Raw genomic sequence first — 10,365 nt, 5'->3', positions numbered from 1 at the left:
GAAGAGTATAGAATGTCCCATGGCCAAAAGAACAAATAGATATGTCTTGGACTAAGTACAGCCAGAATGCTCCTTGGAGCCAAAGATGACACACATATTTTTTACATATTTTAACATATTTTGGGCATGTTGTTTAAAGATGCTATTCCTTGGAGAGGGACATCATCCTTACAAAAGTGGAGGGTCAGCAAAATAGAGGAAGACCCTCAATCAAATGGATTGACAGTGACTGTAGCAATAGGCTCCAGTATGGCTGAGATGATGAGGATGGCACAGGATATGACAGAGATTTCTTTTCATAGGGTCACTATGAGTCAATGGCATCTAACAAGAACAACATCTGTTTCAACCTAAAAGGAACTAAAAAACCTAATAGGTGAAATACAGTAATCAGAGAAAAACCGTAAATTAAGTTATTTCAATTACATGAAATTTTGGAATATTTTTAAGGCAAATGTTAAAGAAGATTTGTTGAATGTCTATTAATGATGATAGACAGTTTGGCAATGGGTATGGGGAATGATTGCCTGATAGGGTTAGTGTAGTCAGTGTCACTGAATTGTATGTGTGAAAAATATTGAATTGGCAAATGTATAAATTTTTAATTAAAAATATTCTAATATATAAAATAGTTGGAATAGACCGTCTCCCATTTGATTTTAAGCCTCTGAATACTTATTGAGGGGCCAATTATGAGCAGTTCTGATTTAACAACAATGAGTTGAAAGTTGATAAAGACAGAAAGCAGATTAGCAGTTGCTTAGGGTAGGGAAATGGGAACAAGAAGAAATAGGAAGGTGAGAGGGAGCAATAGCTTTTTGAGCTGATAAAAATGTTATAAAGTTGAATGATGATAGTTGCATGTTTCTGTGAGTATACCAAAAACCACTAAACTGTAACTGTACAATTTAAATGAGTGAATTATGCAGTGTATGAATTATAATTCAATCTGGGGTTTTTTTAATGCCAATGATAATATTCTGTGTCCTCTTCCTATCTCAGATGGTGGTTAGGAATATCAAATAAAAGTTTGTGTAAAAGTACTTGGTACTCTATGCAGTCTATACAAATGTTGTCCATTATGTTATTGAATGGGCTTAATTAGCTTTTCACCAGCACCTGTCAGCAGAAAACTCATAAACTGGCATTCCTAAAACTACCTTACCCCCAATTAGATTTCCTTTTCTTTAGTAGTTAAAACTCACTGGCAGAGCCTAACCCTTGAAACAGTGCTTCTTAATTGCTTATGGAACGTTTCTTACCATTGTAGCCTTTTTAAAAGAAGAAATATTTCTTTTACACATTTTCCTAAAACACAACTCAAATATACATAATTACCACACATAACAAGTTCCTCATCGTGTTAGATCTGGGGTTCATGTGGCTTCTATCATAATCTGCTAGTAACTGTTTCTTTCCTCTCAAGCTCCCAAACCCACCATTACATTTTGGCCATCACTCTGCCCCTCTGAGGGATCTGTGGTGGCCTAATGGTAAGAAGTTGCTCTGCCAACCCAAAGGGAAGTTTTAATCTATGGGTTGTTCCTCAGGAGGAAGATGGGCAATCTCCTTCTGTGCAATTTGTAACTTTTATAACCTCTGAAAACATGCTGGAGGGTCCTACTTGATGGTTCCTACTTGATGATGCAATGCCCCTCTGAGCAGGAATGAACAGTAAACTGAATGAACCAATGGAAATGAGGAGAAAGAAATTTGCTCAAAGAGAGTGGAATTGAAACAAAAATAAATTTTTTTAAAAGTGAGTAAAGTTGAGAGAAATCGGTTCTTGACCTAGAAGCCCAGGTTATATAGTGGATTATGTGTTAGGGGTACAAATCCATCAGCTGCTCTGCACGAGAAAGATGAGGCAGCCCACATCTGTTAAAAATATTATCCTTGGAGACTCAAAGGAGGGCCACCATGCATTGGAATTGACTCTACGGCAGTTGGCTTGATTTCGTTTGGTTCTTGGCCAAAGAAGAACTATGCGTGCAGGGCCTGTGTGACCTTTCCCCCCCAACCTGCTACTCGTTGTCATCAAGTCGAAGCTCTATTATAACTGACCCTACAGCAGATTTTCAGGAAGTTCTATGCCCTATCGGAGGACATCACTCATCTTTCTCCTTCACAGGCTGCTGATGGACTCAAAACCATCAGAGAGGCACTGCCTTTGGATTAGCACCGCAGCTCTCTGTGTCATCAGGAGGGAGAAATTTTATCAGTCCTTTTGATGCATATTCTTTCTTAGTCTGACTTAGTCAATTTAATTCTCCAAATTTACCTTTCCTCCATCCAAATGTGTAGTTTTAGACTCAAACCTAACCTCCATTTAGTAGGATCGCTGTGAGTTGTAATTAATGTGTCAACAACAACAAAAATATGTATCAGGCATGGTGCCAAAAGTGTTAGGTGCCTCACACATACCTTATGAAGCAGATAACAAATTGAGACTCAAAGAGGTTCAATCACTGGACAAAGTCACACAGTTACTGCATGTGGTACCACATCTCTAACTCATTCTGCCCTGACAACATACTCTGAAGCATTATTCTATACTACACAGTGAAAACAGGTGTCCTGTTAAAAAAAAATAATAATAAGACTTATCAGAGCTCTGGTATATTCACAAAATGGAATACTAGGCAGCATTGAAAAACAAGGAACTCATGAAATATTACACAAAATGGATGGCCGTGGAGGACATTATGCTGAGTGAAATATCTCAGTCACAAAATACAAATATGGCATAATGCCACTGTTATAAAAGAGGACTGACATAGGGATTGGGGGGAGACTGAGAAAGATGGGATAAATAATGTATACTGCGTTGAAATAGATGAGGGAGAGAACTATCTAAAAGGGATATATGATTAGGTATTATTGTCATGACAGGAGTCCAGAATGAAGGCTGCATAGTGGAGTGGACCTCGGCGGAGTGACTGAGTAACAATGAAATAATTTTTTTCTTTTACTTTTCAAAAAGAAAAGCAAATTGAGGGGAAGGGTGGGCAGGGATAAAAGTGCAGCAATGAATGAATCGAAGTCCAAAGTCTCTGCAAACTTTCATTACAATCCATTTAAAATAAAAAAATAATAAGAAAGACTTCATTAGGGCAGAGAGTGGAAATTCTCCAACAATATCACTATGATCAGACACAAGCAAAATCAATGGCTAACAATGACAGAAGAGGCAATGCCTTTGTGTTGTAGTGCGAGAGAAGAGTCTTGAACATATCATGGACTCCCCAAGAAAACAAATTCAGTCTATCTTTGAGAGGGTGAAACCAAGTTTCTCCTTGAAGGCTAGAATTTTGAAGCTCTGTCTCACATTCTTTGGGCACGTGGTCAAGAGGGGCCGATCCTTGGAGAAGGATATCATGCTTTGAAGGGTGGAGGGACACTGAAGGAGAGGAAGACTCCGACTGAGATGGAGTGAAACAGTATCTGGGAAATGGGGGTAGATGTGTTGGAATCAGTGAGACTGGCTCAGGATAGGCAGGCTTCAGAGTTGTACATAGGGTTGCTATGAGTCGCAAGCGACTTGATGACACATAACAACAACAGCGATATTCATTAGGGCATTTTCAGAAAAAGTAAATATTTTCCTGACTCTGCTTTCCTACATTAATATAGATCTTGGAGTATGTATTGATGCCTTTCCAGAGGCACTCGTTCTTTTAATTATCCACAAAAACAAAAGAAATCCAACAACCGTGGCACCCATGTTTGGGGACTGTCCTGGTGGGTTTTGCAGAAAAATTGTGGAGTAACAGCGGCCTCCGGTGGTCATTTGAGTTTTCTCATCGAACCTATTGGCGGGGAAAGTGAAAAGCAAGCGGCTAGGAGGGTGACTTTGTGGTACACCTGACTCTACCCCCCACCCCACCCACCCCCATACACTGTGATTCCTGAAGAAACTGAGCTTCCCTGGACATATCTGTGGGTTAGTGGAGTCATCTCAACAACCATGGCCCATTTCAGCCCCAGCCTAAGCAGATTCCAAGGTTTGGTGCCTCCCACTTTGACTTAGGATCAGAAATGGAGTCAAAATTGTCTCAGAAATGTTGAAACGTCACATACACTGAATCTGAAACTCCTTCCCCTGCCACCCAGCCCTTGGTCCAAGCCTACATTTCCTCCCATACAATTTTCTCTTTAGCTGAAAGTTCATCTCCTTTGTGAGAAAAAAAAATAATAGTAACTTATCAAACCCCAAGGCAGAGGCAGACATGAAAACATGACGTTGTTGTTAGGTGCCTTAAAGTCAAGTATGACTAATAGTGACCATATGAACAAAAAACCTGAATCCTGTCCTATCCTGTGCCATTCTCACTATTCCTGATACATTTTAATCCATTGCTGCAGTCAACATGTCAATCTATCTCAGTGGGAATCTTCCTCTTTTTCACTAACCCTCAGCCTCCCAAGCATATCCTTTTCCAAGAAATAACTTCTCCTAGCAGCTGTTCAAAGTATGAGAGACAAAGCTTTGCCATCTTTGCCTCCGGGAAGCACTCTGGAGGCACCTTTTCCCAAGACGTATCTGTTCATTCTTTTGGCAGTCTATGGGCTATTCAGTACTCTTCTCCAACACCACAACTCAATGGCCTCAATAATTCTTCTGTCATCCTTTATTCATCATTCAGCTTTCAGATCCATAGCAAGTGACTGAAAAGAACATGGCCTGAATCAGATGTACCATAGTCTTCAAAGTGCCATCACTGCTTTTCAGTATTTGGGAGAGATCCTGACAACAGACTTTTTCCCAGTGCAGTAAGCCTCCTGATCTCCTGACTGCTGGTACTAAGGGTGTTGAAGTGGATACAAAAAAGATGAAATCATTAACAATTTCAATCCTTTCTCCATCTAACATGATGTTGCCCACTGGCCAGTGGTTAACACTGGTTAACAGTGGTTAACTTTGTCTTCTTTATGTTAAGATGAAATCCATGCTGAAGACTGTAGTCTTTGATCTTCTACAAGTTCTTTAGGTCCCCTCAGTTCTCAGCAAGCACGTTTGTGTCATTGGTATACTGCCGGTTCTTCATTAGTCTTCCTCTGATCCTGGTGCCACATTCTTCTTCATGGAGTCTAGCTTCACAAACTATTTGCTCAGCATTTAAACTGAATAGGTATGGGGAAAGGATACATCCCTGACACACATCCTTCCCAATTTTAAACTTCACAGGGTTCCTTGTTCCTTTCAAGTAACAACTTCTTGGCCTAGATTTCACAGGAGCACGATGTTGTGATCCATGCAAAGGCCTTTGCATAGCCAAGTTTCTGCTTTCAGCCAGAATCCATCTTCTATTAGCAATGATATTCCTACTGCTGCAACTTCTAAATCCAGCTTGAACTTAATAGCAGTTCCACGTTAATATACTGTTCTAGTCAGTTTTGGATGATCTTCAGCAATATTTTGTTTGCATGTTAATGATGTTGTTTGGTAATTTCCACATTTTGTTGGGTCACCTTTCTTGGGAATGGGAACAAATATGAACATTTTCCAATCATTCAGCCAGTCAGTTGTCCTCCAAATTTCCTGGCATAGACTGGTGAACACATACAAGTTTGCATTTGTTAGTTGAAAAATGGCAATCAATGTCCCATCTATTCCTGGGGCCTTATTTTTTGCCAGTGTTTTCCCTGCAGCTTGAACTTCTTTTGTTATCACTGGCTCTAATTCATATGGTGTTTCCTGAAATTTTTCAACATCAACCAGTTCTTTTTAATACTGTGACTCTGTTTATTCCTTCCATTTTCTTAAAAAAAATTAGTTATTTACATGTTGTTGTCAAGTCATTCGTTCATTAACTCATAATGAATCAAAATACAACACAAAAAATATTGTCCATTCACTGCTGTCCAGTTGATTCAGACTCACAGAGACCCGCCTCTAAGTTTCTGAGTTGCAAATCTCTACAGAGAAGACAGCCCAACTTTCTCCAGTGTAGCAACCAGTGAATCCAAACCACTGACCTTTTAATTTTCAGTGTAACATGGAAGTGTAACATGAAATGCAATATGCCACCAGAGCTCCTTAAACAGCTCTCAGTACTGCAATATCAGTGTGAAATATCCATCTCCCACTTATGTGGAAACAGATGTTTGAAGAATGGGGGGAAATTCTAAGGATAATGAAAACCAGAAGTATGTGGAGTCAGCAAACAAGATAGAGAGAGAGTAAGACAGAGAGGAGAAATAAGGGGGAAAGGAGAAAGGGGAGAAAGGGGAATGTCTAGAACAGACTCTTGCAATTAGAGTTCATTTTTATTGCCACAAGCTTTAAAAATATGGCAAAATTGCAAGTGAATTTTTTGTTCAAAACACAAGACATCTTAACAGCTCCTATTGCACTTCAGTCATTGTTGCAAAAACACCATAATTTGCTTTTTTATTGTTTCTACCTAAACTTTTTGCACCCTAGACAGAAATGACTAAAAGAAGAAATAGCCTTTTCTTTATTTTTTTCTTTTATACTGGTTTATTTACTTACAAAGTTTCTATAAATTATTTTTCACACCAGATCTTTCCCATTTTCTTTATGCTCCCCTCCAACCACCCATAAAGTATTCAAGAGCAACGGTGTCTCTCTGGAGACTAAGGTGCGCCTAATACAGGCCATGGTCTTTGCAATCACTTGTTATGCATCAGAGAGTTGGACAATGACTAGAGAGGATAGAAGGAGAATTGATGTCTTTGAGCTGTGGTGCTGGAGAAGAGTATTAAGGGTACCATGGACTGCTAGGAAAACAAACACATTCATCCTGGAGAGGGTTAAACCAGGCTACTCCTTGAAGGCAAGGATTCTGGGGCTTTGTCTGACATACTTTGGACATGTTATAAGGAGGGACAGGTCCTTGGAGAGGGATATCATGCTTGGTAGGGTGGAGGGACAGTGCAGGAGGGGAAGACCCTCTATGAGGTGGATTGATTCAGTGACTGGGATAATCGGGATGGATGTGTCAGAGGCAATGCAATTGGCACAGGATAGAGCAGGTTTTAGGGCTGTTGTACATATGGTCGCTATGAGTCACAAATGACTCGACTGCACATAACAACAGCAACAACATGATTAACCTCCCCACCCCACCTCCTCCCACCCTCACCCTTCTGCTCCCCCCTCCCTTGAATACTCACACACATTCTTCAACAATGGTCTTATTCAGTATTTGTCCGTATGGGACTGAGCTAGTTCACTTAGCATAATGCTCTCCAGTGCCTCCAAAGTTGGGTAGTAATTTTCAAAATAATTACTCCTGGATGCTGCATAGGATTCCATCATATGAATGTACCATAATTTCTCAATCCATTATATTATGTTTGGACATTTCGGTTATTGCCATGTTCTAGCAATGGTGAATAATGCTGCTATGAACATTAGGTACAAGTCTCCATTTGTGCCTCAGTTTTCATTCTCTCAAGGTATATTCAAAGCAGTAGAATAACTGGATCATATGGAATCTCTATGTTCAGCTTTCTGAGGAAACGCCAAACTGCCTTCCACAGTGGTTGTACCACTTTACAATCCTACCAACAATGCATAAAAGTTCCTATCTCTCCATCCTCTTTAACATTTATTACTTGCTGTCCAGTTAAACTTTGCCGCTGCTACTAGAATGAGGATAAAATTGATGAATGGGACCTTCTAAAGATTAAATCCCTGTGTGCATTAAAACTTTTTCCAACAGGGTGAGAATAAAACCCACTGACTGGGAAAAAAATTATTTGGCAATACAATTTCAGACAAGAATTTCATATCAAAAGTTTACAGACTCCTACAGGGCCTCCACAAGAAAAAGACTGATAATATAACACAATTACAAAATGGGCAAAAGACAGAGAAATTATTTTTACAGAGGAAGGTATTCAGGGGACCAACAGACATGAAAAAATCATGGAAAAAAATGTCATCAAAATCACTGGCAATAAGAGTTATGCAAATCAAAACCACAATGAGAAATAGCCTTTTTTAGCATCAGACCCTCAGTATCTAGAAGAACAAGGAAACAGTCCAAAATGTCCAAACCACAACTGAATGGATTGAGAAATTGTGGTACATTCACACAATGAAATGCAGGGCTCAGGAGCAATGAATTTGAAAAATACTACATGACTTGAGAGAGGCTGGAAAGCATTGTGCTGAGTGAACTATCTCAGTCTCATAAGGACAAATACTGCATAAGACCATCATTATAAAAATAAAAGAATAGTAAAACATGTATGGAAACCCAAGGGAGGGAGAGGGAGTAGAAGGGAAAGAATGGGTAAGGGCAAAACCACAGGGTTTCACAGTTTGGTGAGCGAAGGGAAAGAAGGAAAGAAATGGTAAGGATTCAGGTGAAAAGACAGGGTCATAATGGCAAGGTCCAATGGTAATTTTATAAAATACAACGCATGAGAATGATTGTATGAAACCTGATGAATGAGGAATAGTGTGAAACACAATGTATAACTTTTTTTTTATTAAAGTATTCAGGAGTTTGGTGAAGTTAGGGGGTAGAGGAAAGATGAGCAAATGAACACACACATAGATTTGGGCCAAATATAAAGAAAATAAGGAGCACTGGTGATGCAATGGTTAAGTATGCAGCTGCTAACTGAAAGACTGATGGTTGAAACTCACCCATCACGTCTGTACAAGAAAAACAAGGAAGTAGATGGTTATCTTCTCCATAGATTACAGTTTAGGAAATTCAATGGGACAGTCCTAGTCTGTAAACTGTGATCACCTTGTGTGAATTACTCAACACCACCTAACAACAACTATGTTTAAAAAAAAAAACACAATACATTTGTTTTTCTATACACCTGTGTACTCTACAAAATTCTTTTTTACTTTTTTTATTTTAGTGAAGATTCACAGAGATTTGTTTTAATTCATTCATTCACTCATACATTCTGCTCCCTCCTTCTCCAATTGCCTTTGTAATGCTTGTCCTGTTCCAGGCTATTAATTGTGATAGTCATCATGTCTAATCGTCCATTCCTTTCAGACTGGCCTTCCTTTAACCCATTCCCGTGCAAGATTGGATAGGTGATGAACTCTACAGCTGTTTGAGTTAGAGACTGCATAAATCACTGCACTCCGTCTGCTTAGCTTTGCCTTTGATTCATCGCAGCTGCTCAGTAGATATTTGGTGACCCATAGGAGGCTCAATCAGTGAGCGAGAGAATGGCACCAGCCATCATTTCTCCCCCATTGAAGGTGCTCTGCTTTCCACTTGGAGTTAACTGAAAACCACTCTTCACCAGTGTCAGGATCTCTGAGCGAGGCTTTTACAAACTCATGTCCTGACATTCTCTTCAGACAGATTCGAAAAGCCTTTGTAAAATCCCAGCCTTGCCTGTTATCATCATAGTCATTCTGTAACTGTCAAAACCAATAGAGCCCCTTTAGGGAAAGCCAGAAAGCCTACACAATTACTGCCGCCCTGAAGAAGCCCTTCACAGCACGTTAGGCCCTCCGAGGGAAAATAATAATTCTCAGTAAATGCAGACTGTCACTCCCACGTGAACAGCTGGGCTGCTGGGAGGTTTGCCCTTAATGTTGTGAGACAGGTTTCTAGAACAATTTGGAAAAAGGCTGAAGAGAGGCAGCCCAAGTTCATCACGGTTTTTTTTCTCCTCCAAGAACATGATTCTTGCCTGCTTGAAAAGTCTCTGCAGTTGAGGAAATGAAAGAAAGAGAAGTCTATCTTTAAGTTTCTGTCTTAGTTTTGCTTGTGAACTTCACTGATGGTGATCCCAGAGGGAAGAGAAGCCATTAAGTGGATGTGGAATTTTGACAGAAATGTAAGGAGTTCAGCAGCCGCCATGTCCTTAGAGAAAAACAAACTTCTGGCAGATGTTGTATGAGGTAGTAAAGAAGACATGGGCCCTGGAATTTGAGGCGAACTCAAATCTTGGTTCTGTCATACCTAAATCAGAAGACTGGATTCAGTGATACGCCACCTCCATTAGACCTCAAGTTATCCCCAACAATGATAACCACAATTGTAATGGACAGTTGACATATTCTCAATCTTAGGTAAATTATTACTATAATCACATTTAGAAAATTTGCATATTTTTGTTATCCACAAGATAATTAAACATAGTATAAATTTCATGCAAATACAGCCTTAAGATAAGTATGGTAACTATCCTCCTCCAACCCCAAAACTTACTAACACTTTAAGCCTCTTGTATTTTAAATGCTGGAGTCAGCATTGACGTTGACTTTCTCTAAGCCTCAGCTTATTTTTTTGCCTATGTAAAAACAATAAAAGCTATTATTTTATTGTATCTATAATGCTATCATCCAACTCAAAATGCCCCATGCCAGTCCATCTCATCTCCCCAATGCCTAGTATGTCAATATTT

Source organism: Elephantulus edwardii, unplaced genomic scaffold (assembly GCF_000299155.1).
Source record: "Elephantulus edwardii isolate Elephantulus edwardi_28Jun2011 unplaced genomic scaffold, EleEdw1.0 scaffold00227, whole genome shotgun sequence".
In the NCBI taxonomy this organism is placed as follows: domain Eukaryota; kingdom Metazoa; phylum Chordata; class Mammalia; order Macroscelidea; family Macroscelididae; genus Elephantulus; species Elephantulus edwardii.
This window is presented reverse-complemented; position numbering follows the sequence as displayed.